The sequence below is a fragment of the Lissotriton helveticus genome, chromosome 12 (genome assembly GCF_964261635.1).
Source record: "Lissotriton helveticus chromosome 12, aLisHel1.1, whole genome shotgun sequence".
Classification (NCBI taxonomy): domain Eukaryota; kingdom Metazoa; phylum Chordata; class Amphibia; order Caudata; family Salamandridae; genus Lissotriton; species Lissotriton helveticus.
The window spans coordinates 736,151,495-736,179,406 of NC_136073.1; the positions used below are offsets into that span (position 1 = coordinate 736,151,495).

The 27,912-nt window shown below is 44.2% G+C and overlaps 1 protein-coding gene across 7 annotated transcripts in view; it reads left to right on the top strand.

Moving 5' to 3' along the window:
- Positions 1–27,912, top strand: part of LOC144798645 (uncharacterized) — a 657,474-nt gene that overhangs the window by 270,292 nt on the left and 359,270 nt on the right. The gene's annotated exons all lie outside the window — the stretch shown is intronic.

The following is a 27,912-nucleotide window of genomic DNA, read 5'->3' on the forward strand; positions in this document are numbered from 1 at the left end:
TGTCTGCATACATCTGTATTTTTCCGTTACTCAGTTTTGTTTAGAGGTAAAACTGCTCATTACTTATTTGCGTTGCTAGACTGTGTTGTTGCGTATTACTTTTCACCGTTTTGTGACTATGTCTATGTCTATCGAAAGATATGTGACTATGTCTATCGAAATAGAAGCTTCTGAGTAGGAGGAAAAGTCAGTAAAAATGGCAATTTTGGTCACTGTGGGGCTTTAAAAAGTGGTTATTCAACATCAGGCACAATCCTTTTGACATTTTGCATCATTTTTTCAACATTTGAAAAAATATTTTTTTTGATGAAAAACGATGACCCCGGACCTGTCGAACTTTCTCCAGATGGTCAGAAATGGTAAATTTTTTGCATTGCTTTGCTAGACTTCTGTTAATAAACGCCTTGTTGCCTGTATTTCTTTGCTAGACTGTTTTAATAATAGCATTTTCCCCCTGTTACTTAGTATCGTTTTGGAAGTAATACCACTCATTGCTGTATTGTTTTGCTAGCTTCTATAATAAAACCTTGTTCCTTTGCTCTCTGAGTGATTTTTCCCTCTTGCCGCTCTTTTCCAGCCTGTTTCGCCAAACCAATTCCTGCCCCCCATCGGCCCCGCTCACTGCCACCCAACACCCCTCCCTCTCATCAGGACCTACTTTATGTGGGCTGCAGGGCGTCCACGCCACTGGTGTGCCACCGGCAAGCCCGTCTGTGCTTGGTACGCGCCCAGTGCTAGGAATCCTGGCTTTCTCACGACTCACAGATACAGTGGCTCCGAGACTCTTCAGCAACTGCTGCCACACCTTTTCAAGATCTTTAGAAGGTGTTTGCTCCTGCCTGTACTGTCTCTTCTTCTGCAACACTGGAACTCCCGCACACACAACTACTGCCATGCCGACCATGCCTACTACAGAACAAATTCACTGTGTCCCGCTCAACGTGCAAGCACTCTGCAAGCACACCCCCAAGATCTGGGACACCATCACCTCAACTAACCCCTGACATCATCTTCATTACTGAGATATGGCTCAACTATGCATTTGCACCTGACATTGCCTCAGCAGTCCCCGACAACTACAAGATAGCACAGGAGACCGCATCAACAAGCACGGAGGTGGAATTGCCATAATCCATAAAGAAACCATCCACTGCTCGACCACTGCTGATGGCACCACCCGATCATGGAATACCTCAATTTCAAACTCCATACTGAAGGCAAAGCTCACTTTAGAGGCACCCTCGTATACAGATCGCCAGGGCCACCTCCCAAATTCTGCGACACCATCCCCGAATTCGTTGCCCTGCTCGCCATTGACTCAAAACACTACAGCTTCCTTGGAAGCTTCAGTTTTCAGCTCTATGGCCTTAATGATACCACCAACCTCCTCGAAAGCATAAACAACATAGGCCTCACCCAACTAGTCACTGACTCACCGCACAACGCAGAACACACACTCGATCATATCTTCACGGCCAGCAACAGAGTCAAGTACAGACATGTCACTGAGATCACTTGGACTGACCACACTATTGTCCACTTTATGATCATAGGACCCCCCCGGCACCACCACCAAGCTGACCAACACCTCGCACCGCTGCTGGAGCAAAGTATCAGAGAGCCTGTGGCCTGCCGCTCTCTACACCTCCCACCCGTACACTGCAACAAACCTAGATCAGGCCGTCAAGAACTTCTCTGCCTGGATAACTGGCTGCGCAGACACTCACCCCCATCAAGCCCACCAAACTCAAGAGATCATCCGAACAGACCAGCTGGTTCACTACTGAACTAAGAACAACAAAACGCAACTGTAAGAGACTAGAGAAAAAGCCACGTACTCTGCCACCTTCAAGACATTTCAGTGTCCGGCCGGAGCACCAACAAGCCTTGGCAACTGCAACCAATGTGGAAAGCGAAGAAGATATAGGCCCAGATGTAGGTAGCCAAATACCGGTCGGTAACGGCCGAATTCGGCCGTTAACGACCGGTATTTGGCTTTTGAGATGTAGGGGGCAGGAAACAGGCCATTTAGGTAATTTTACCGATTCGGTAAATATACCGGTCGGTAAATTTACCGACCGGTATTTTTACAGAATCGGTAAAATTGAGATGTAGGTGGGACTCTTCTGAGTCCCACAAGCCCTACAAATTTGGTATTTTACCATCAAATTCAATTTGATGGTAAAATACCGATTCAGGTGTGCATGCACATGTGTGCATGCACACCTGTGCCATATGACAGGCAGACCTGCCCTTAGGGCAGGTATGCCTGCCACATGGCCCCCGAACCTTTTTTGGGGGTGCTAGAGGGTGTCAAAGTGACACCCCCTGCACCCTTGTCAAAGTCGGTATTTACCGATTCGGTAAATACCGACCGGTAATGCCCCATTCATTCCTATGGGCTTCAAAGCCCATAGGAATGAATGGGGCATTACCGGTCGGTATTTACCGAATCGGTAAATACCGACTTTTAAAGATTCGGTAAATCCACATCTGGATTTACCTACATCTCGGTACTTCTATTTTACAGATTCATAAATACCGAATCGGTAAAATTCGGTATTTATGAGTCGGTAAAATAGAATTACCTACATCTGGCCCATAGTGTCTTGAATAGTAAGGTCCAGGTGACTCATCACAAGCAGGGGAGTCAGGGCAGGCACCGAGCAATCAGGGGAGCCTGCTGAATTCAAACAAGACCCTCAAGAGGACCCCCAGGCCGGAGACACTGGAGTCGCAAGAGGACCTTGAGCAGCTCACCAAAGATGCAGGCTCACGATGCAAGTGGTGCGGTGAGGATGAAGATCTTAGTCACAGGAGATGCATGAGGTTGGGGCTGCTTGGAGCCCGAAGATCTTGGTGGAAGGAAGCCAACAAGCCTTTGCAACAGAAAGTCAACGCGGTGCACAGTGCTTCAGTTCCTGCGGCTTCGACGAGGGATACAGCCCTCAAACTTGATGAGAGGACAGGGCAGGCCTCGAGGGATGTGAAGAACCACCACCTGTGTTGCTGAGCCTTTCAGAGTCCATGGAAGCTCAGGATCAGCAGACCGGTCTGCTTCGTGCAGTGCCTGCACATGCAGGGAAATTACTCCTTCGCTTTAAGGGAGATTCCTTAAGGTGTCTTGGATGTCCATAGGCCTTGGAAGGTTCCTGTATGGAGCACAGGCGTTGCAGCAGACGAGCAGGGCAACGAGACCAGAGCAGCAGAAGTCTTCCCAGTTGCATTCTTGATGCCCATAGCGAAGTCCAGAGAGCCCAGACGGTTGAGGAAGAAGTGGTGTCTTGATATGAATTTTGTCCCACGTCGAATCTCGGGACTTACCTTAAGGTAAGCCCTTAACTACCCTAAGGAAATGGGAAATGTGCCCCTGAGTGGCCTTGGCAAGCACTCCCACCTGGCCCCAATACACTAAATCTTATCTGGGAGGTGGCCACACCTCCCTTTGACAGGGAACCTTTTGTTCTACCTTCCCCAAGTCAAGCTTGGCTCAGCAGCAAGAGGGCAGAATCGTGTCTCTGGTTGGCAGCAGTCATGTTGTGCTGTTTGGGTCTAGAAGGTTTGTACCGAGAGCTTGAGGGTTTCCCGTAGGAACTTTACAGTGCATGGAATCATACCTTTCACACCGTTTACAGAGTGGGTGTATGATTCAACATGTTTGATACCAAACATGACAGGGTTCGTAACAGCCAGTTTAAAGATGGTCATCGCGTAAAGGCGCTTGGCCACTATGTATCATAATGGCTGATGGTCTTGCTACCCGGGAGAATGGACCCTGAAGGTTGTAGGGGTGTCCTGCTCCTGCAAGTGCACCCTCACACTTAGAACCGAGCACCATGCCTTCAGGATTTAAAGGCCTGCTTTAGGGTTAACTTATAGGTTTTAAGTGCAGCGACCTTAGATATAGGGAAACCTATATCTTTCATAAGTGGTGCTAGCACCATCTTAGACAGGCTGCAATGGCAGGCATGTAGTTAAAGTTTGAGTGGTCTTCAATGGGTGGCATAATACATGCTTCATCCCATTGTGGACTCCTGGTGTACCTATACCCTTTGTAACCCAGTACCATATAGTAGGAATTTATAAGGGTACACTAGTATCCAATCTGAAATGTACCGAAATACTTACCACAACCAATTTAGGGAAGAAAGCACAGAGGCGGGCATCCTTATTAGCAGCATCCCAGTCAGACTAGTCAGAAACAGCAGAGCACCAGGCAAAAAGTTGGGGTAACCTTAAAAGGAGATCCTACTTTCCTACACCCCTCCACCCCCAAACGTAAGGAGATGAGACTAACCTTGCTGAGTTGAGTCTTCATTTCCTAAGTGGAAATATCTGGAGAGTCCATCTACATTAGCATGGTTACTCCCAGGTCTATGTTCCACTGCATAGTCCATCCCCTGTAGGGAAATGGACTACCTCAAATGTTTGGGGTTTTCACCCTTCATCTTTTTAAGCCATTGTAGTCTGTGGTCTGTCTGAACAATGAAGGGAGTGCTAAGCAGGTATGGCCTCAGCTTCTTCAAGGCCCAGACCACAGCAAAGGCTTCTCTTTCAATGGCTGACTGACGTTTCTCCCTGGGGGTCAAACCTCTGCTGATAAAAGCTACTGGTTGGTCCTGGCCCTCTGCTTTTAGTTGTTATAATACAGCCCCTACCCCTATCTCAGATGCATCTTTCTAGACAGTGAAAGTTTTAGAGTAGTCCGGACTTTGCAGGAGGGGAGCAGTGCACATGGCCTGCTTCAGGTCATCAAATGCCTTTTGACAGCTTTCTATCCACTGAACTTTCTTTGGCATTTTCTTTGATGTAAGATCATTGAGGGGAGTCACAATGGACCCATACCTCTTGACAAATCGTCTGTAGTGCCCAGTCAGGCCCAAGAATGCGCTGACCTTAGTCAGGGTAGTCAGAGTAATCCAGTCCACAATGGTCTTGATTTTGATCTCTCAATGGTTGAACCTGGCCTCCGCCTACCAGATGGGCCAAGTACACAGCCTTGCTCTACCCTATCTGGCACTTGGTGGCCTTGATAGTGAGGTCTGCCTTTTGCAGGGCGTCCAGAACATTTCTGAGGTGGGCCGGGTGATCCTCCCAGGTGGAGCTTAAGACATCAACATCATCTAAATATGCTGCACTCAAGGCTTCCAGCTCTGTTAGGACTTTGTTCACCAACCTCTGAAATGTGGCAGGTCGATTTTTTAAGACCAAATGGCACCACAATACATTGATAATGCCCACTGGGGAATGAAAATGCAGTTTTTGGCTGTGCATCCTCAGCTAGTTAGATCTGCCAGTAGCCATCAGTCAGGTCAAATGTACTTAGAAATTTGGCTGAGGCCAAAGAATCTATAAGTTCATCTGCCCTTGGCATAGGATGGGTATCAGTCCTAGTGACTGCATTGAGCCTTTTGTAGTCCACACACAATCTCATGTGTCTCTTTCCACCCTTGGTGTGAGGTTTTGCCACAAGGACTACTGGATTAGCCCAAGGGCTATCTGAAGGCTCAATGACCCCAATTCCACCATATTTTGGACCTTTGTCCTGATGCAATCCCTGATATGGTCAGTCTGTCTGTAGATTTGACTCTTAACAGGCAGGCTGTCACCTGTGTCCACTTCATGGGTACACCAGTTGGTTTCACTGGGTGGCTGGGAGAACATGTGTCTGTACTGATTGAGGACTTGCCTACAATCAGCTTGCTGTTGGTCAATGAGGAGGCTGCCTACCAAGGCTACTCCATCCACTGACCTATCATTCAGGTTCTGAGAGAGGAGATCAGAGAAAGGGTCACTCTCTTCTTCCTGTCCCTCATCAGTTGCCATTAGCAAGCCCATGTCAGCCATGTCCACAAAATGTTTCAGGCGGTTTACATTAGGTACCCTATGGGAACTTCTTGAAGTACATAGGTCCACCAAGTAGGTGACCTCACCTTTTTGTTCAAGGAAAGTGTGGGAGCCCCTCCACTTTTCTTGGGGAGCTGCTGGGGCCACAGGCTCCAACAACCACACTTTCTGGCCTGGCTGGTAAACAGTCAAGACAACTTTTGGTCATGCAAAGCTTTTTGAAGTTCTTGTCTGGCTTCCAGGTTTTTGCTGGTCTTATTCACGTGCTCAGCCGTGCGTGAACGCAGGCCCAAGGACATAGTCCACAATGTCCTGATTAGGAGGTTTGAGATGTTGCTCCCAGCTTTCCTTCACTAGACATTATGGACCCCTAACTGGATGTCCAAATAGAAGCTCAAATGGACTGTAGCCAACCCTCTTCTGAGGAACCTCTCTGTAAGCACGGAGAAGGGAAGGTAGTAAGACATCTAATTTTCGCCTAAGCTTTTCTGGGAGTCCCATAATCATACCCTTCAGGGTCTTGTTGAACCTTTCAACAAGCGCACTCTACTGTGGATGGTAGGGTGTGGTAAACTTGTAGTTTACTCCACACTCTTTCCACATGGCAGTGATATAACTAGACATGAAGTTTGTACCTCTGTCTGTTAAGACCTCCTTAGGGAAGCCCACTCTGGAAAATATTCTCACGAGGGCCCTGGCCACTACAGGAGCTGTAGTGGTTCTAAGGGGAATGGCCTCTGAGTGTCTAGTGTCATGGCCCACCACCACTAGTTTATAACTGTGCCCAGATGCAGTTGGAGGGTTAAAGGGACCAAGAATGTCAATCCCTTCCCTTTCAAAGGGGATCCCAATCACTGGAAGTGGAATTAAGGGAGCCTTTGTGGTGGCACCTGACTTACCACTGGCTTTGCAAGTGGCACAGGAGAAACAAAACTCCTTTGTGTCTTCTGACATATGGGGCCAGTCAAAGTGAGGGATAAGCCTGTCCCGGGTCTAGCTTTGCCTTAAGTGTCATGCAAGAGGAATATCATGTACCAGGGAGAGTAGGAAACCTCTGGGGTATTGCCAACCTCCTGGTGGCACCAGGCTTAGGGTCTCTACCTTCAGAGTACAGAAGACCATCTTTTCAGTAGATCCTATGGGAACCACTGATATTCCCTACTTGGTCAGCAGAATTTTGCTGTCTGAGGGGTTTAAGAGAGGGACAGGTCTGATGCTCCAACCTCAAGTCTGCCCTGGAAGGGCCCATTCCCTAATAATTCTGCCTGGTCAGGCCCAAGTTCTTCTGGGACAGTTCCTTCACAGGGGTTGAGATAATCTCCCTCAGGAGGTTGATCTTCATTAGGAGTTTGTGAGGAGGGCAATTCATTACCTTTCTTGCCCCTTCTCTTGGGAGGCACCTGGTCCATTTTTCCAAGATCCCGTGCCTTGTCCGTGCTGAGCTGTTTGGCCAGAGCCCTGGTGACACTCTTGCAGAGATGCCCATCATCTCTGCATGAGTCCTGAACTCTACCTCAGCCCAGGCTGACGTTTCTAGATCATTGCCCAACAGACAATCTACATGTAGGTATGGAGATACCACAACCTTTTAAGGTCCAGTTACCCCATCCCAGCTGAGGTTCAAAACTGCTAAGGAATGGTCAGTCCTGACATTGCTAGCGTTGGTGACTTGGTACGTTTGTCCAAGAATGATCTGATCAGGGGACACAAGTTTCTCTGTCACCATAATGATACTGGCCCCTGTGTCCCTGTAAGCTATTGCTTCTTTTCCATTAATCAAATACTGTTGTCTGTACTTGCCCAGGTTGGTGGAACTTACAAGTAAGGTGGCATGGTCTATGCCACCATCACAGACACGATCAGCCTGATCTGGAGCCCTGAGTAAGCCAGAACCCATCGTAGAATCCAATATTAACCCCCACTAATTCCTTGCTGTATTACCACTTGTACCTTTGCTAGGGGGAGCAGGTGCCTTAGAGGCAGTGGTTAGTAGGAGTTTCATTACCCTTTGGACAATCAGCATCCCTTGTAAAATGGGTCTTTACCTTACAAATGTAGCACCAAGGTTTCTTTTTGCCTTTCTTGGAATTTTGGGACTCACCCCCAGATACAGGTTTTTGGGGCACATGTGAAGACTCTGTTTTATCTTTATGTATGTCCCCACACTTATCCTGAGATTTAAATCAATCCTGCTTCTTCTGGTCATCTCCATTACCATGTTTTTTCTCCTTAACCCTGGTGTGGACCCATTTGTCTGACTTCTTTCCCAATTCTTGGGAAGAGGTCAGATCAGAGTCCACCAGGTACTGATGCAAAAGTTGGTTCTGACAGTTATTAAGGATGTGCTCCCTTATAATCAAATTGTACAATCCTTCATAGTCCTGTACCTTGCTTCCTTTAAGCTAGCATTCCAGAGCCTTATTAGCACTGTCTACCAAATCTACCCAGTCCTGGTTTTGTGCCTCCGGGGTGTCTCTGAACTTAATCCTATACTGTTCAGTGGTTAAGCCAAACCCATCTATGAGAGAACTCTTCAGTACTGAGTAATTGTCAGCATCCTCTTCTCTAACAGTGGGCAGCTTATCTCTACCATTGTTAGAAAAGGAGAGCCACAGGAAAGCTGCTTGAGGGACCCTCTGAACTTTGCAGTCGCTCTCCAAAGCAGTGATCCATTTAGGGATATCATCCCCCTCCTGGTAAGGAGGGACTATCCTGCTCAGGTTCATATTGTCAAAAGAAGTTTCTCTGATTTTAGGGACACTGTTGCTGCCAGCATGAGAACCTAGTCACAGTCTTTTCCTAGTCTTCTCTACTTCCAGGGACTCTTTATCAAGAACCAACTGATATCTCCTGAGCTTAAGTCTGACTTTCACAAGTTTGAGTGTTAGGTATTCCCTGTCCTAAGCTAAGAGCTGTCCTCTTACTAGATATGGAGGTCCCTGTGGAAGTTCCTGAAGTATTGGATTCTCTAGAGGAGGAGCTAGACCTCCTTGATCTACTCTAGCCCCTCACAGGAGGAACAAAGGGTATGTTCTCTGTGCCATCTGCACTATTCGCTGAGGGGTCAGAGTTTGGTAGGTTGGAATCATTCGAGTCCAATTGCCTATACTCAGAATAGAGATCTTCAGGGAGACCCCCTAGTGTTCCTTCTCCATGAGTATTCCCACCCACATTATCCTATTCTTCTGCCCCTGAATGATGGACACCATCATGATGTAGCAGCTCTGAAAGCAGCTTCATGGTGGTGTTTAAGCATGGGCGTAAAATCCGTTCCGCTCGCGGATTTTCGGTAAATTCGCAATCCGCGAACTCTAGCGAACCTGCCGAAAATTCGTAAAATCCGTGCGAAGCAGATTTTTTGCTTGCCAACTAGAATACTATACAATTTCGCGGGAGTAAATACTTGCGAACACGTAGATGCGACGGGCAGCGACAATCTCGCAATTGCGAGATTGCAAAATTTGCAATTTCGCACAAGAAATCCACCAGCAGGCAGCATAAACCTTGAAAATTATGATTTTTATCAGAATAACTCCTCAGGTTGACATTTGCCTGCACTTTTTCTTTGCAAGGAGTACATTTTGGGGGGTGGGGGTGGGAGGAAGGAAGTGCCCCACAGTCTCCAACTTCCTGTTCCTGTCCACCAGGCTCCTCTCAGTGCTTTCTTCATGTGCTGGTCACTTTGATTTGGATCTTGACCTGGAAGGATTACTTTTGTGGATGCTGCTGGATATTTGGATTTTTGCAATACTGAAAGCACTCAGCAGGTGCAAAAGTTCAATCTTATCATTAGTAACCATTCCATGTAGTGCTTCCTGAGGGGCCGCTTCAGAGTTCATTTGCCTACTTGCAACTATTCTATGACCCTGCTCTGACCCTCACAGTAGGCTCAGAGAATAGCTACAAGTATACAACAAAGGTCCTGTTAAAAAAATTACACTGCAACAGAAAGCAATTACAGACAATACTGAAAGCACTCCGCAGGTGCAAAAGTTCAATCTTATCATTAGTAACCATTCCCTGTAGTGCTTCCTGAGGGGCCCCTTCAGAGTTCAGCAAATTACAGATAAGGAAGCAGGTGCCAGCCAGACTGGAAGTTTAAATTCAGTGACACATTAATCAACCCCAAATTAATTCATGTCAGTTGAAGCAGGGCAGGTGTGCTTGCTTTTTTTCACCCCCATAATCTACATTGATAAACCAACCAGAGGGTGGCAGTGATGTACCAGAGGGTGGCATGGGTGTACCAGAGGGTGGCAGTGGTGAAACAGAGGGTGCTGTGAACCTGTGATGATGAACCAGATGTAGAAACAACATAGTCGCGGCCGTTGCAAGCCGACAAGTAAGTTCGCAATTGCGAACTGGTACAGAACCCTCGCGAACTGGCAGAAATCCTTGCGAACATAAAAAAAAATAATAATCCGCTAGAGTTCGCGGATTTTGCGGATTGCGAATCCGTAAATACGCAAGTTCGCAGATTGCCAATTCGTAAAATCCGCCCATGCTTAGTGGGGTTGCCACCTGTCTTTATCTTTCTAAGACTACACATGGTCCTTAGTTTCTGTAACTTTAGGCCACTGTGCTTAGCAGACTGGGGTACACTGGTATCCCCAACTAAAGACATGGTTCTAAGTGTAGTGAGGTGTTGCACCTACCTACCCTATTGGAAACTAAACTCTCTGAGGTTGGAGAAAGGGTTGTGCTAGACCCTTAACTACCCTACCATAAATTCAGTAGAACTTACTTATTCTAATCTGTATTATATGCACCTAATATTAGTGATGGTTTTTCAATTAATCCACATCAAGATTATCTGGTAAAAACAATGCAGGCTTGAATCCCAACTGCTTTACTCCAATGTGAGAAGCTGGCTCTGTGTATGGTACACACTTATATAAGTGGGCACCCTGCACCAATCCAGACAGCCCTTATGGTGATTTTAGCGGTCTTAGACAACCTTAGAAAGCTCTCTAAGTGGTAGCTGTGGAGAGCAGCCTTCAGGCGCAGTCCAGAAGGAGTGTAAAGCAGCTTTTTTTTACCAGAATACAATCTTATTGGTATAGATTATGTGAAAAAGAACCACACATCAGTGTAATTATAAAAATATACATTTATTATAAGACATTTACTACCACATACAGATATCTCTTGCCCGGAGATATACACAATACTTTGCAATAAAAACAGGTAAGCAGCACGGATACACAGTGGTCGTCAGGGGTAGACCAAAACATATACTAAAATAGTGGTATGCGAACCACGACTCAAGTCAAGACTATACCTAGAAGACATAGAAGTGCCAGGGACCTAAGGAACCATCCGAGGTAAGTAACCAGGAACCCCAAGGAGGCCATGTGCAGAGTGGGAACACGACTGCGGGCTCAATACAGCTCAATGGGTACGTTGCAGCTGCAATTTCAAAGGAGGAGGACCCTTCCCAGAGGAGCCTGAAGAAACCCAGTGGAGGGCAGATGGTTGGAGAGCCACCCACCTGTGGATACCTGTGGATACCCTAGGAACCAGGATACCTACACAATAGGTTTGAAGTGGCGTTGGAAGCAGCTGTCGAACTCAATGGAGGTGTGGGAGGGCGGGTTTGATAAACAGGCGAGGAGGCTGAATATATTTTCCAAAAGAGTGTTGTTTATTGCTAACAAGTGAATTATCACTGGATACTGAATACATTTCCTGTTGGTTTCCTCCAGATGCACTTTCTGGGGAGTTGGTTGGATTTTCCGTAGTAGGTGTTCCGGGCTCCTCTTCAATCTTCTCGATGGAATCTCCCCGGAGGCTCATAGGAGAGGAGATAAAATAGAGCCAACAGAAAGTTATTTTATTGAAAAGGGTTTGTCAGACCACCAGTCACCGCACCTGGGAGTGAGGGTAAGGGAGTTTGTGGACTTGTGCACACAGGGTGGGATTTCAAATGACTTTGGGGTTAAAGAAGGACTACTGAAGTGACCCACGGATCAAAACCTTTGTAGGTGGCATGTATATCCCGTCCGTGAGTAGGACCCGAAAGGGGGTTGTGAAAGGCTGAAAAACAGGTGCCCGTTTTAGCCAAGACAGCAAAGAAGTGTCCCCGAAATTAACTAATATATTCCTGCCAACAACTCTTTAGTAAAACACGAACAAAAACGCTTTAAACCCACCCCTTATACCAAACCTTCCTCCTGCCGCCCTCTCTCCCCTCCCCTGTCCCCAGAGACGGTTGGACTAACCGGCTCTGCCGCAACTCTCCAGAGTTGCGGCCGCTCTCCAGCCTCCTCCGGTGGGCTCCACCACTCCTCGGACCACCGCTCGTTAAGGTCTTCCTCTTCCTTCTGGACTTGTTCAGCCTCCACGTTCCTCTGGCTTCCTTTTTTTTATTTTATTATTTTACTTTTATTGCAAACAAGTCAGATAACAGCTTGAGATAAAAGCGAGCATCAATTTGAGACCAGTTTATACATTGTGGGAAACAAAGTAGCAGTAAGTGAGAAATGTCTTAATTTTGTCCATTGATTCCTCCTTGTGTCCATTGATATATTGGAGCCCAGATTTTTCTTCCCATTTGTTTCTTTTTCCATCCTTTTGTTTCATAAATTGAGGATTCTAGATTGAATTTGCCTAACAACCGAGATCTCCACATAGAGAAGGAAGGAGAATCTGTGCTGATCCATTCTTGTGTGATACATGCTCGATATACGGACATCATAATAAAAATCAAGGACTGATGTTTCTTTCCTACAGTATCAATTGATAGTCCAAATAACAACAAATCCGGGGTTAAATTTAGTGTATATCCAAATATAATCTGCATAAATGTCTGCATTTCTAAAAATAATATTGTAAGTTTGGGGCAAGAAAAAAACATGTGAATAGTATCTGCTCCTATCAAGGAACATCGGTTACAAGAAATACCAGTTGTAGCGCCCCATTTCATTACCTTAGCTGGAGTGTAGTACAAATCAAACAATATCATGTAATGTTGAGTACGTGACCTACCGGTTATTAACACGGAATTAGCTAGCTCAATTGATTCTTCAAACAGTACATTTTCCCCTAGTTTCGCTTCCCATTTTTGATGTATCAAAAGTAAATCATCCAAAAGAAAAGTCATAAGAATATCATAAAAATAACCTATTTTCCTTTTCTTAAAGAGGGTCTCAATCAGTGGAATCTTTTGTAAAGCTTGTGGTTCTCGAGATAGTGTAGATTGTAGAAAACTATATATCTGTAAATATTTAAAGTAGTCAAATCTCGTGAGATTACATTTAATTTGAAGTTCATCAAATGAAGATATACGATTCTCTGTCCATAGATCGCCCAAATGTACGACACCATTGTCACGCCATTTATACATAATAGCATCTCTAAATATAGGAGGAAAACAATGTGCTGAATTTAGTGGAGTATATCTTGATATTTTTGGAAGGCCTATATGTTTTCTAAGAATTTTCCATGCTTTATATGCTGCACTTACGATCTTAAATTTTATTTTCTTGTAGTAACTAGGTTCAATTAATCTTAAAAAAAGCCCTCTTGCTTTAATACCTAAGGAGAATTCATAGATCGAAGGGGTATGTGCTAATGAGATCGGGGCTTTGTTACCGATAATTAAAGGGGATATATATTGTAATACCGCCGCCAGATAATAAAACAAAAGATGTGGTGTAGCCCATCCTCCTCTTTCCTTTGGTAAAATCATTTTTTTATAGGCCCTTCGAATGCCCTTATAACCCATAAGAACTTCCCTATCATTTTTTCAGTTTGTTTAAAAAATTCTAACGGAAATTCTAGTGGTACTGTTCTAAATAGGTATATGAATTTTGGTAAGATCAGCATTTTTAATATATTGTTCCTTCCATATAATGATAAATGTAAATGATCAATACGTTGTAACGTCGAATTGGCTTTTTTTAATACAGGATTAAAATTTATTTTAGGTATATTAATAATTGGAGTAGTTAACTTGATACCTAAGTATGTCGCTTCGGTAACTATGTTCATTCGTGGTGGAGGATTTTGACTTACACAGAGTATTTGTGTTTTAGCGAGATTTAGCTTATATCCTGAGAAGGAACCAACTTCTACTGCCATTTCCTCTATCCTGTTAAAAGCCTTTACTATGTCCTTAGTTACAACTACCACGTCGTCTGCGTATGCCAGTGCTCTATACTTCACTCCCGCTAACTCTACTGGGTTTATCTCATCATCCTGGTTTAGTTTATTCAAGAACATATCTATATAGATGGCAAAAAGAAGTGGGGAGGTTGGACATCCCTGACGTGTTCCACGTTGGATAGAGAAGGAGGGAGATTTATTCAAGCCCAATCTGACTCTAGATGTCGGATTTTGATATAGAGCCTTCAAAGCCACAATTATACCCGGTCCAAATCCTTTCATATCAAGTAAGTCTGGCTTCCTGCGTCATCTTCATCAGGATTGTTCCGTTCTCCTCCGTCCTCCATCTTTGCGTCTCCTTCGTCCTCGCTACTAGTCCAAGACAACTCCTTCCTGTCTCATCCGACTTTCATTGGCTGGTGGCAACTCCTTCATGGTTCAAATCCTCCCTCTTCCGGTACCGTCCTAAGCTCTTGCTGTGGGGAAACAGTATACGGGAAGGGTGATTGGCGCGAACACGATTTTGCCTCCAAGTCCAGGGGTGCATTAGGCTGACTCCAGATGCCGAATGTCCGCACCAGGGTGACCCGGCGGCAAGTCTTGCGGCCTCTTTATCACAGGAGGACTTCAGGAAGATGCCGCTGCTGGAGAAGGTGAAAGTGTCCGGTGGAACCCAAAGGTGGATTCAAGATGAGAAATACCTGCAAGGAGAGGGAACAGGGTCTATGCCACTCAGGGGAATGGTTGATGGCATTATAACTCTTTTTCACATTCATTACTGTTCAAACTGTCATGAAACTGTTAGGAATGATGACTTTGTGAATAGCAATTGTACCAATTGCTTCTCCACTACGTGTGCCAGCGCATAATGCAAGTACGCATCCTCCAACAACACCTGCCAGGTATAAAAGAAAAAGGTTGCATTGACCCCCATCAACCTCAGAATATTCTACAACAGACTGTTTCTCAACCTATACTCCAACTTCACCAGTAACATCTCTGTTGCATGTATCCCAGGTCTGTGACATCACCACGTTTCAGAATGGGTTGATAACAGATCAATAACCTTAACATTCAGTTCAACATTCCTCAAAAACTGTATATGTTATTGGGGAGACTCTTCAATCTAAAGCAGCTCTAAGACCAACATTGTCGCTAGTGCTGGGTTACTCAAAATTGGTGAAGGAGAAATCCATTTCTCTGACAGGTATAAAAATGGCTAAACTAAGACTGATTAAAAAGTATAACGCGTCGGAGGAAGATTCACCTTAGCATTTGCCAGTAACTAAAACCTTGCTCAGTAATTGTGTCAGCACTGAGCAAGAAACCCTCATCTACACCGCAAACACCCATGGTTTCAGATTGTGTTCAAAATATTTTATTACATTTTATAAGGCATATACAATTAAAAAAACAGCACTGAAAAAGGTACTTAAAAAATTATCCTTGGCATAGGCAGTAATATAATAAATGTACCTATACAATTACAGCTGTAATATGATATGAAAAATAAAAATAAATAATAAGGACAGGGGAATAACTATATTTTCACATAGATACAAATATTAGTTGTTAGAGCTACTTAACCTTCATTTCTTTATATATCGAACAATACATAACATATGAGAAATACAGGTTTATAAATATAGTGCTATATAATTATCAATCGGTTTCCAAAATAAATGATAAGTAGAGTTGTTATGAACTTCACCAGATAAAGACAGATTAGCACCTCATCTAGTAAAAAGTATCCATGACCACCATGTATGGAGTGATAACCCCAACGCCGGAAACAACGACATCACCCCCTCGCAAGACCTCTGCAACTCCCTCGCCTCCTACTTCCACAACAAGATCGCGGACATACACAACAGCTTCAGCACTCAACCGACGCACGCCACGACCGAACCGCCGCCCCCCACAACCACCCTCCGCGCCTGGACCCCGATCAGCACCGAAAACACCGTCCACACGATGAACTCCATCCACTCCGGATCTCCGACAGACCCCTGCCCTCACCACGTCTTCAACAAGGCCGACGCTGTAATCGCACCCCACCTGCGGGACATCATCAACACCTCCTTCGACGCCGCGACCTTCCCGGAGAGCTGGAAGCACGCCGAACTCAGCGCCCTACTTAAGAAGCCATCAGCCGACCCCACCAACCTCAAGAACTACCGCCCCATCTCGCTGCTCCCATTTCCGGCGAAAGTCATCGAGAAGACCGTCAACAAGCAACTGGCCGCCTTCCTCGAGACGAACGGCTCCCTCGACCTCTCGCAGTCTGGCTTCCGGGCCAACCACAGCACCGAGACCGCCCTGATCGCAGCCACCGATGACATCCGAACCCTGCTCGACAACGGGGAAACAGCGGCCCTCATCCTCCTGGACCTATCCGCGGCCTTCGACACTGTCTGCCACCGTACCCTAGTACAGCGCATCAGCAACGTCGGAATCCAGGAGAAGGCACTGGAGTGGATCATCTCCTTCCTCGCCGGAAGGACACAGAGAGTCCGCCTCCCCCCGTTCAGATCGGAGGCCACCGAAGTCATCTGCGGCGTCCCTCAGGGCTCCTCGCTCAGCCCAACACTCTTCAATGTCTACATGAGCCCCCTCGCAACCATCGCACGCCAGCACAACCTCAACATCATCTCCTACGCCGACGACACCCAGCTGATCCTCTCCCTCACCAACGACCCCACCACCGCCAGAGCCAACCTACACGAAGGGATGACAGACGTTGCCAAGTGGATGATGAACAGCCGCCTGAAACTGAACTCGGACAAGACGGAAGTCCTCATCCTGGGATCTTCACCCTCCGCCTGGGACGACTCCTGGTGGCCCCCCGCCCTGGGCAGCGCACCCAAACCCACAGACCACGCACGCAACCTGGGCTTCATCCTGGACCCCTCCCTCTCCATGACCAGACAAGTCAACGCCGTCTCCTCGTCGTGCTTCAACATCCTGCGCATGCTACGTAAGATCTTCCGATGGATCCCCACCGAGACCAGGAAGACGGTCACCCAGGCCCTCGTCACCAGCCGTCTGGACTACGGCAACTCCCTCTACGCCGGAACCACCGCCAAACTCCAGAAGAGACTCCAGCGGATCCAGAACACCTCAGCACGACTCATCCTGGACATCCCCCGCCGCAGCCACATCTCCGGGCACCTGAGAGACCTGCACTGGCTCCCGGTCAACAAGAGAATCACCTTCCGGCTCCTCACCCACGCACACAAAGCCCTACACAACCAAGGCCCAGAATACCTCAACAGCCGCCTCAACTTCTACGTTCCCAAACGCCAGCTTCGATCGACCAACCGCGCCCTCGCCGCCGTCCCCCGCATCCGAAGAGCCACCACAGGAGGAAGGTCCTTCTCCCACCTGGCCGCCAAGACGTGGAACTCCCTTCCGACCCACCTCCGCCTGACCCAAGACCACCTCGCCTTCAGGAAGCAGCTCAAGACCTGGCTGTTCGAGCAGTAGCAGACCCCCCCCCCCAGCGCCTTGAGACCCGCCGGGTGAGTAGTGCGCTATATAAATGCTGTGATTGATTGATTGATTGATAATAATGAAGCTGTTTTCCAATTAGTTTTAATAGATTTTAAAGCTGCAGAGAATTAATAATCCAGAAGTTTGCAATATAAATCAGAATATTTGTGGAAAGAGCGACAGCTTTACAAGTCAACAATTTATACGAAAGGGTATTGAAGAGATCCAATATTTATTTTATGATATCCCAGACCTCCCTCCAAAACGTAGAAAAATATAATACATTTATAAAGCATATGTTTTAACGAACCTGAAGTCAAATTACCATTCCAACAATTAAAAGAAGACAACATTTATGCCTGAAATAACTTTATAGGGTGTCCACAGGCTATTAAATAGTATGTAAGAGTTTGTTTGGTACAAAGACACAAGTAACCATCCAGATATATTATTTATCCGAATATTCTTCCATATGTCATCAGGTAACGATAGATAGTTCATTATTCCAAAATATAGATACAAATGTATATTATCCCCTTGAACATCGTTCAATTTTATTTGTATAAATCATTGATAGAGTATGAAATGTAGTAGCTACCGTCTGAATATGAATTTCTATATCAGAGGTGACATCTGAAAGAATATTGTAAAGAAAATAATCTAGCATAGAGTTACATAAAAGATCATATTTGGAAATATCAGGAGACAGAAGAAATTTTTGTTGCAATTTATCAAACGGTAAAAAAGCATTATTACGATATACACCTTTAAAATAAAAAATACTAGCTTTTATCCCGGAGTGCCAAAGTTTTGCATTTTGAGTAAGGTTTAGCAATGGAGTATGCCATAATGACATATTCAAGGTATGCAATATAGGAGACTTAAAAATGAATCTAGATTGTGTAATATAAAATTTCTAGATTTCAGTATAATGGATTTACATAGTCAATAAAGCAGGTAAAGGAAATGGTGAAATCAAACCTTGTTCTATGAGAGTCATGCAGGTGTATTCTTAAAATGATAATAATTAAGCCAAAGGGCCCTCTTTTTATATAAGTACTTTATGATAACTAAGAAAATCTGGTAAACCGAAACCCCCATTGCATTTATCAATTTTTAATTTTCCTTTTTATAATGGTGTGGGAGGGCAATAAAATATTAAGATATTTAAGTTCTTCCTTTCGCCATATTATTTAATTTATGGGTAGCATACAAGGGATGCAATGAACATTTAAAGCGAAAAAATCTGTTTTGTTAGTATTCAAAGTATAACCTGAAATCTGTGTATATGAGGAAATAAGATCTAATAAAGGAGGAAGGAAAGATTCTGGCTTAAAAATAGACAGGAACACATCATCCCCATAGGCTGAAGTTTTAATAGTAACATCTTTAATACTAATGCCTCCAATAGCTGCACAGTTTTTGACAGCTGGGAATAAAGGTTCAATAACAAGTAGAAAGAGTAAGGAAGACAAGGAAAAATCTTGTCTAGTGCCCCTAAAAAGGAAACATACAGGAGAGTTGACCATTAAAAGAAACTCAAGCAGATGGGGTAGAAAAGAGTGCTGATATCTAATTGAACGACCAAAATTAAATGCAAATAAGGTACAAAATAAATATTGACAATTAACTTTATCTAAATGCTTTTTCAGCATCTAATGCCAATACTCCAGATAGTAAGGACAAGGACGGACCATTTTTGATAGCATGTAATCACAATCTTGTATTATTTACAGAATGTCTATGTTTCATGAAACCAGATTGATTATTATGAATAAGGGAATCAAGCACAGCAGTCAACCTTGTGGCATGAATTTTAGCATAAAGCTTTAAATCTTGATTTAGTAAGGAAATATGGCAATAATCATTCAAAACAGTGGTGGTATCTTTATTAGGCTTCGGAAGAACAATAATCAGTGCATCTGTAAAGGACCCAGATGTTGAACCTAATAAACTAAAATGGGTAAAAAGCTTGAACAAATGACGTGCAAAGAAAATTCCTTGTAAAATTCAGCTGGAATATCATCTGGACCAGGAGATTTACGTAATTTAAGGAACTCAATAGCCAAATCAACTTCTTTCACAGAAATCAGCTAATCTAAATTTATCTTTACTGGATTGGGATAGTTTTGGAAATGTACAGCTTTTCAAGAACCTATGTGAAGAATCACCCGATGGATTATTTTATAAGGTTGAGTAATAACTCAAATATCCATTGACCATGTCTCTATGAGATAATGCAGTTTTTCCATCCAAACCATGAAGTACATTAATTTGATTTGTATCTTTTTTAATACGCAGATAATTTGTCAAAAGTATACCAGATCTATTCACACTAAATGGAAATTTGGCCTTCTGGTTAGAAATGTGTATGCCAGCCTTTTGCTTAATATTGAATTTAATTCATAACAATGTTTTGCAGTTGTACTTTAGATTTAAGATCATTGGATGTAAGAAAGAATCGTTCAAATTTTGCAATCTGCTTATCCAAATCTTTAATCTGAGAATTGAATGATTTGTTTTCATGTGCCTAAAGCGATATGGTTACCCCTCTAATATATGTCTTGACTGGATCCACGATCAGTTTCAATAGGAACAGTGCCATCTGAATTAAAAGAAAAATAATAATAAAGTGCTGACAAAAGTTTTGGTTTATTTTTTTCACTAAGGACAATATGTGTCTTCATACTCCATCTATTTTGAGCATTTTGAGTTGTGTTACATTGTAGAACACCTGAAATGAGTGCATGATCAGAATGTAAATAAACAAATTAATTGATGGGAAACTGATAATCTGTTTGGGAATCTGAATTGTGAGCATTTGAAATAGTTTGAAATATTTCTCAGGTGGGCGGTGTAAACGCCAAATATCTACTAACTTAGAAGATTTAAAAACAGATTTTAATGTTATCACTCTTTTCTCCACTTCTTCCGTAGGGGCACTACTGATATAGCAACCTTTCTTACACCATGCAGAACTGTAATTTTCACTAGCAGTTTATTGTATTGTGAAAGGAGACTATAAAACATGGGATATGTCCAATTGTGTGGTCTTACTCTGTTAAAAACTCAATAAAAATAATTTTGACCCAAAAAAAGATTTGAAAGCGAAAAAAGCTTTGGGTGGGCCATATTTAGTTTACGATGTTCTATCCAACAAAGGATCACATTTGAGGTTAAAATCACCTCCAATGTTATGTGGAACATTACCTAATTTGAGCCACCTCCGATGTAAAGAGAGACCAACAATGAGGGTCATCGCTTGTCGGACCATAAACATTAATTAAGTGAAGAACTGTATTATCAATTCTAATGTTGACTATAACGACAATCTGCATCAGAACCTTTATTCAATATTTGGAGATGTAATATTTTTGCTAAAAGAATAGCAACACCATTTTGTTGTTATCTTCAGGAGAAGAAATAACATTATCATCCCCCTTTTTCCCATATACTCAAAACTGTATCATCAATATGTGTCTCCGCTGAGTAAACAAATGTCTGTTTTATATCTTGCTAAGTAATCTAAAACTCTGATATGCTTATCAGGATGCCTTGAATATTTAAATAAACTATTTTAATATTATTAACATTACCCATATTAACAAAGGAAAGAAAGAAGGAAAGAAAGAGATGAAAGTGTAGAAGAATAAAGGTAGCTCTGAAAATTAATGACAAGAATAAAAGGAATTAAAGTAAAGACGGGGACGGACATAAATAAGACAACATAGAAACATATATAATACTGCTTAATCACACACATGCATAAGCAAGAATAAACCACCTCAACACTGCCCTCAAAGTGAAGCTTAAAAAGAAAGGCAAGTTAGGAGGGAACAATTATGGCAGAGGAATCAAATATCAGGAATATTAGTTTTGATGGAAGGTGGAGAAAGCACGAAGATCTTCTGATGTTGAAATGACTTGGACATACCGCCTTTCCAGATTCTCATCGTGGACGGGTCAAAAAGTGCATATTTAAAACCAGAATGTTTTAGTTGTGTTCTAAGCTCATTGAATTCTATGCATATTTTTACAGTTTCCTTGGCAAAGTCCTGATGGATGTATATTTTATTCATGGGTATCTGTCTCGCTGCTTTCTGGATCATCACTAAATGATGGTGGCGCAAAGCTTTAAAAATCATTCTTCGTGGTTTGTGATGACGAGGATCACGTTGAGAGGGAAATCTGTGTGCCTTGTCGATTTCGACTTTGTCTGGAAACTATAAATGCAACAGACAAGGCAATACAGTTTCAAAATACTGTCAGCTGTCCTTTCCAACTACCTCTTTTGGCAAGTTAAAGATGCGCAGGTTATACTGTCGATTACAGTTTTCTAAGTTCAATAGTAGAATACTCCTTGGTAAAAAGTTTTGCTTTGATAGGAATCAGACTGTCAATTTTTGACATGCTTTCTTGAATTTTAATTATATTATCAGAAACTTTCATTGGAATACTAGCTGTGTCTTTAGGGAAGGAATTTACTTTTTAACGCAATAGTATCTGTAGTTAAATGAACAGCCTGCAATTCTTCCAGCAAGGTGGATAACAAGGGCTCTTTAGAAAATACCATTTTTGATTTTACTGGGGAAGGAGATGTTTGTTTACGCTTATTATTCCCAACATGCATATTTTGTAGTTCCATTTTAGTTCATTAACTGCAATGCAATCAAATCTAATGAGAAATAAAAGCAAAACTAACTGACAGGCACTGCAAAGGGAAGCTAAAACTAGCTTTGGGTGTGGTTTAGGCCTCAGCCACGCCCTTTCCTAAAGCTAACTTTGTCTTCCTGACAGGAACTTCACCTAAGCTGTGCTGACTAGACCAGTGGGCAACTCCTTGACAAAAAACACCCTCAAAAGTTCACTAAGGTCTCCAGAAACAGCACCACCAGGAATCGCTAAACTCCCTAAGCTGCTAAAGCAAAATATGTAAGTACTACCTGTCTTTACTTGTTCAAAAGATCGGCGTAATTGCGGGCGGCATGGTGGATCAGCGGGGGCTGACATTTTCTTTTGCGCGCTCGCAATATTCCCAATGGTTCTGGATTGTGAGAACAAAGAAATTCATACTGCAAATCAAAAAGTATGTGGGACAGCTGCACTGGCCCTCGAGACAGCCAACGGCACAGCTTCACTAGACAGATATGACAGATTACTTTGAAAGTCCTTGCCCTTTTTTGTGGATGAATGGCCAAGGTAGTACAGACCAGACTTCTTATTAGTCATCCTGGAAGGGCTGTTAGAGAGCAACCAGGTAATCAGTGCAGTTACTGAAGTTCTGCCTTCCCCTTCGGTGGCTGTCCTGATTGCTTTAAACAGCAATCAACTCAGACGCCTAATTGAAGATAATAAATCTTCCATTCGCAGGGTCTGTATACACATTCATGACAAACTGGAAAGAATGAAGAAAGAGTCAGAAACACTCAAAGCCACGGATGTTTGAAGACAAGACAAAGTATTTTAAAGCTCCAAATCTTCATAGAACCTGCCAGTTTCAGGAGCGGCTAAAAGTTCAGTCCCCTTAGTAGGCTTATTGCTAATATGGGCAGAAACAACAGCAAAGCCTGTATCACAAACATTCCACAAGGACAAGAGGGCTGCAGCAACAGTAATGTTCCTCGAGTTCTTGAAAACTCTAAAATCAATTGAAACAATGAAGCCTCATTCCTGTCCTCTGTTTGCCATTCTGCTGGGAAGGAGTGTGCATACCTGGAAAAGTGGAAACTAATATCTTCAGACAAATGAGTCTTTCAAGAATACACAATCCAGTTCAAATCTTCACCTCCCAAGATTCCAGTACAAGATGTGCCAAATACCATTTGATTGCTTTAGGAAAAAAGGAGATGACATCTCACCTGTAAAAGCAACCAGTAGAACCATTTTTTCATTACATTGAGGAAAAGGCATTTAGCCATATATTTTATGTCCCCATTAAAGGTCCCAAAGAAGAATGCCATACCATTTTGGACTTAAGGCAAGCTAACAAGTACATCACGAAACAGAAATTCAGACTGTTGGCCCTGCACCAAATTCACCCACAACTTATGAAAGAATATTGGATGTGTTCGGTGGATTTGCATGACACCTTTATTCATGTTGCGATCATAGGGCAACACCGAAAGTTCTTGAGATTGCCCATGTAGAAAGCTCACTATCAATAAAGAGTGCTTTTTTGCGGGTGAAACCTATATCAGGGACTTTTTCCAAATGCATGGCAGTTGTGGCACCATATCTAAGGAGTTATAACTGAATAATAAAAGCACAATCGCCAGAACAGGTTTGTCAAGATTACAGTACCACTATCTGTCTTCTTGAGACCCCTTCACAAATGCATGGAGGTCCAATGGATTTAAGACCAAGACAATAGGACCAGCAAGTTGAAGCTAAAGTCCCAAGCAAGAGAATAAATCACATATTAGTGCAAAATCAATAATCTTTTGAAACAAACTCGTTTTCACCAAAGCTTACTTTTTAGACCATAGTGACAGATGCATCCCTAACAGGCTGGGGAGCCCATCTTCAAAACTTGACGATACAGGGACTGCGATTGCGAAAACAGAAACTATACCATCTGAATGTCCGTGAGCACAAAGTTGCCCAGTTTGATTTGAAGGTTTTTCATCCATGATTCACAACACGTAGGTTGTGTATTCAGACAGGAAAAAACAACTATAATGTATTATTTAAACAAGCAGGGCGAAACCAAGCTGAGAGTCCTATACCTAGTAGCTCAAGCGGTATGGTACTTTTCCTGGGAAGAATTTATTCAGTCAAGCAGAGCATCTCCGGGCTTCAAAACTGCCAAACAGATCTCCTAAGCATATATATGTTTTTAAAAATCACAAATGGGAGCAAAACAATGACACGCCTTAAGATGTTTTCCAAGGCTGGGGTTTTCTACCACCAGACACTTGTATCAAAGGCAAAAGGTAAAATGCCAGAGCTTTGTGTTCAGAGAGTGGAATCCAGTGTCAGTAGGTAATTCCTTTTTGATGAATTGATCCAACAAATTGTTGGAGGTCTTCTGAACATTCCCACTAATTCCATTCGTACTAATGAAGTGGAAGCACTGCAAAGCAAACATTATACTTGTGCCCAAGAATTGGCCAAACAGTGACGGCTCCCAGACCTTCTTCCTCTATCTATAAGACCACATAAGAAATTGCTATGCAGTTTAAATCTACTGTAGAAAATGAAGTGGAAAATCAACTAGCCCAACATACAGTTGTTGGAGTATCAGTGCATGGCTCCCGAAGTCCAGCAATATCGATAGAAGTTCTGCCTAGGTGTACCTCTGAAATGCATGAACATTTTTAAAGAAGCACAGTAGTCTTGAGCATCCTACACAGTACCCTTTCTGCAAACACATGTCTGTCCCCCTGATTTAGAGGTGGGTGGACTGCCAAGCTTATGGAGAAGAATTTACTCTGCTCTTGTAAACCTTCTTCCCGCTCACAGAGGAAGAAAAAAAAAGAAATAGTATCCCCCACACCATGGGAGAAAACTTCTGTAATGTGGGGCTATTTCATTTGTTTTTTTTAAAACCGAGCTCTCCTTTGGGAGTTTATTTTTGAACATTAAAAACTTTGGAAAAGTTTGACGGCTGGCCTTTATGTTTTACCAATTCGTCTACCCTTTCCTACAATGATAGTAACCTCCAGACATCTATAAATTTGGCAATCTGAGTAAAAGCAGATTGGTGGACTTAAAGTCCTCCGCCACCCTATCTGCCTTTACTTCAATTGTCAAACTCTAAATCAGGCACTTTGCTTAGTGCGCTGTTGAGAATAATCTTGTGAGGTTCAATATTGTCTTAAGCAAAAATTATCTTATTGGTTTTGGCTATTTAGAGATATCTTTAGTTCGAAAACTACTTTCTTTGTAATATACCCAGTGATTTAGTAGTCTCTATCTGAAGTACATCATGCACACTTTTCCAAAAAACATTTAGTCTATCAAAAGGCAAATAAAGTTTTTGTGGCGGTTCTTGAGGCATGAAAGTGGTACTTTTCAGCACAGCCATAATACCTCATAAAAGTAGTGTTTGAAATCGGTGCTAGAAGAATACAAAACTGCATCAATTAGAGCAAAGGATGTCATTTTGCTTTCTTTCAGATGTGCATGTGTTGGATTTCTACTTCTGTAGTAGGGGATCTCTGTGTATAGTCTTAATCTAGTGAATAGTCCCGCCCATGTGCGTGGACCCCGGAGCGATCAAAAATAATCTCTTAAACTGTCCTCAGTGCAGACCTGCATAGACACTTAAGAGAAAATTAAAGACAATAATGCAGCTTATACCTACAAGGCTACACTGTCCAGTACTTCAACTAGAAATGCAAAGGATATTCCACCAACATCACTGTTACGGGCGCGGGAGGAATGGGCAGGAGTCGTGTTCTGGTCAATGAAGGTTTTATTGACGCAAACAAGTAATCAGTGCAGGTTTTTCTTGTGTGTAAGGTTAGAGGTGGGGATCGGCTCCGACTCCGTCTTTGGACCTTTGGCTTGGGCGTCTCGTCTCTCCTTGGTCCCTCAGGGCTCCTCCTCGCTAGGGGCTCGTCCACGTCTGTGATTGCACACGTTCAATAATAACCAAAAAAAAGAGAAGGGAAGTATCAGGGGAGTGTCCGTAAACGTAACAGTGAAGGGAAAGGGGAGTGAGGGAGAATCCGTGGTGCAACACTCAGGGCTCTCAGTCGGTGAGGGTTAGTGCTCAAGGATAAGGGTACCGGGACGGAGCGGGAATCCCAATCACTCGTCCGACCCACCCTTCCTCCCAACCCAACCCGCAACTCTCCGTCCTACCTGGGCTAGCCACACACCTCCCCCGGGTGAGTGGCTGGGCGAAGCGAGGTGACGTTGGCCTCCTGGCTTCTCCTCCGTCGATGGTACGGCTCTCTCCCTCCACGTATCTTCCTCCGGTCTTTCACTCTTCCCCACGCTGCTTTCTTCTCCCGACTCTCTCTCCGCTCTCCAACCTCCGGTGTACAAGCACACCATCTCGTAGTCCGCTTCCGCTTTTGATGCCGCTGCATCCTTTGGCGGCCCCGCCCACTCTTCCGACTGCAGCCAGTTAAAGGGCCAGGGCTCCTCGCAGTCCTCGTTTGCCCTGGCGATGTCGAGGTCAACAGAGGGGAGTTCCTTCTGTACCGGGGAACAAACAGGGGGGGTTTGGTAAGCGCCCTTTCGCATAGTCAACAAATCCGTACCTGGTGGAGCGGGTAGCGTCACCCCGCTACAATCACATTTAACACAGTCTGTTAAGTTTCACCCATAGAGAAACTTCCCCTTCACAAAATCCTTGGAATGATAGAGAGGAAGGGATGGACAGACAAGCCCCCATAGGCTGCCATTATATGTCTGGAAAAGGGATACCGTGCTTTTAAGGAACTCTCCAGAGACCCTCGGTATCCCATGATGCACAGCAAACTCCTTTTGCATTCAGTTCTTTTTTCCGGCTCCTGCTAGCAGGACCCTGGAGCATTGAGCTCACCCTTTATGGGTGTTTTTCAAATTCTTTGGCACTTTTAAAGTCTGACTGCTTCTTCTACCTGTTTCTGGAGTTTTTGGCCAGTTTTGCCCACTCTTTTGTCGAATATGCCAGCCTTGTTCGACAAGTGCCCGGAGTGTGCCAGGAAGAAGGCAAAGTCAGACCCTCACAGGGTGTGTATCCTCTGTCTCCCATCCTCTCATGTCCCTGAAGACTGTGAGATTTGCCAACAATTCTCCAGGAGGACCCTGAAGGACAGAGAGAAGATCCGGCTCCAAGGACTAGAGCTCAGGAGACAGCAAGACCAAGGTGGGTCTGGGCATGGCGGGACTTCGTCCTCTGCCCGTGCATCGACCTCTGGGGGCTCCCCAGTCAAGACAATGCCAGAAAACGGCACAGATCTCCGTCGACGTCGATAGCCTCGACGTCGGCGTCGAGGGGTTTTACCACCATCTGCTCCCAGTCGTCCCAGGGCTCTGGGTCAAAGCGACGTCGCCATTCGACATCGAGGGGACCGACGTCGAGACCTCGGTCGAGGTCGACGTCGAGGACTGCATCAACATCGAAACATCGACGTCGAGAGGGGTCCGGGAGACACCGGCGCTCGCCGTGGAGGCGACACCGCCGTTCGTCGTCGAGCTTGACGTCGAGGAGGAGAGACTCGACGTCGAGGGATGTTCGACGTCGAGACGTTCGACATCGAAAAAGAGGTCAACGTCGAGGAAAGAGAAGTCGAGGTCCAGGGGACGTTCCAGGGGCAGGACGGTGTCCCACGACTCGGTAGTCGTCACCCTGTCCTCTGCGTCCATGAGCCCATGGTCACGCCGGCACCGGCGCTCGTCTAAGAAGAGATCGGCCTCTAGAGCATCCTCATCAAGGCCTGCACAGAGGAAGAAGAGAAGAGTGGTGCGGTCTGCGGACTCTGATTATTCTCGGACCTATTCGCCATCTAGGCCCAGGACCCCTACGACTCC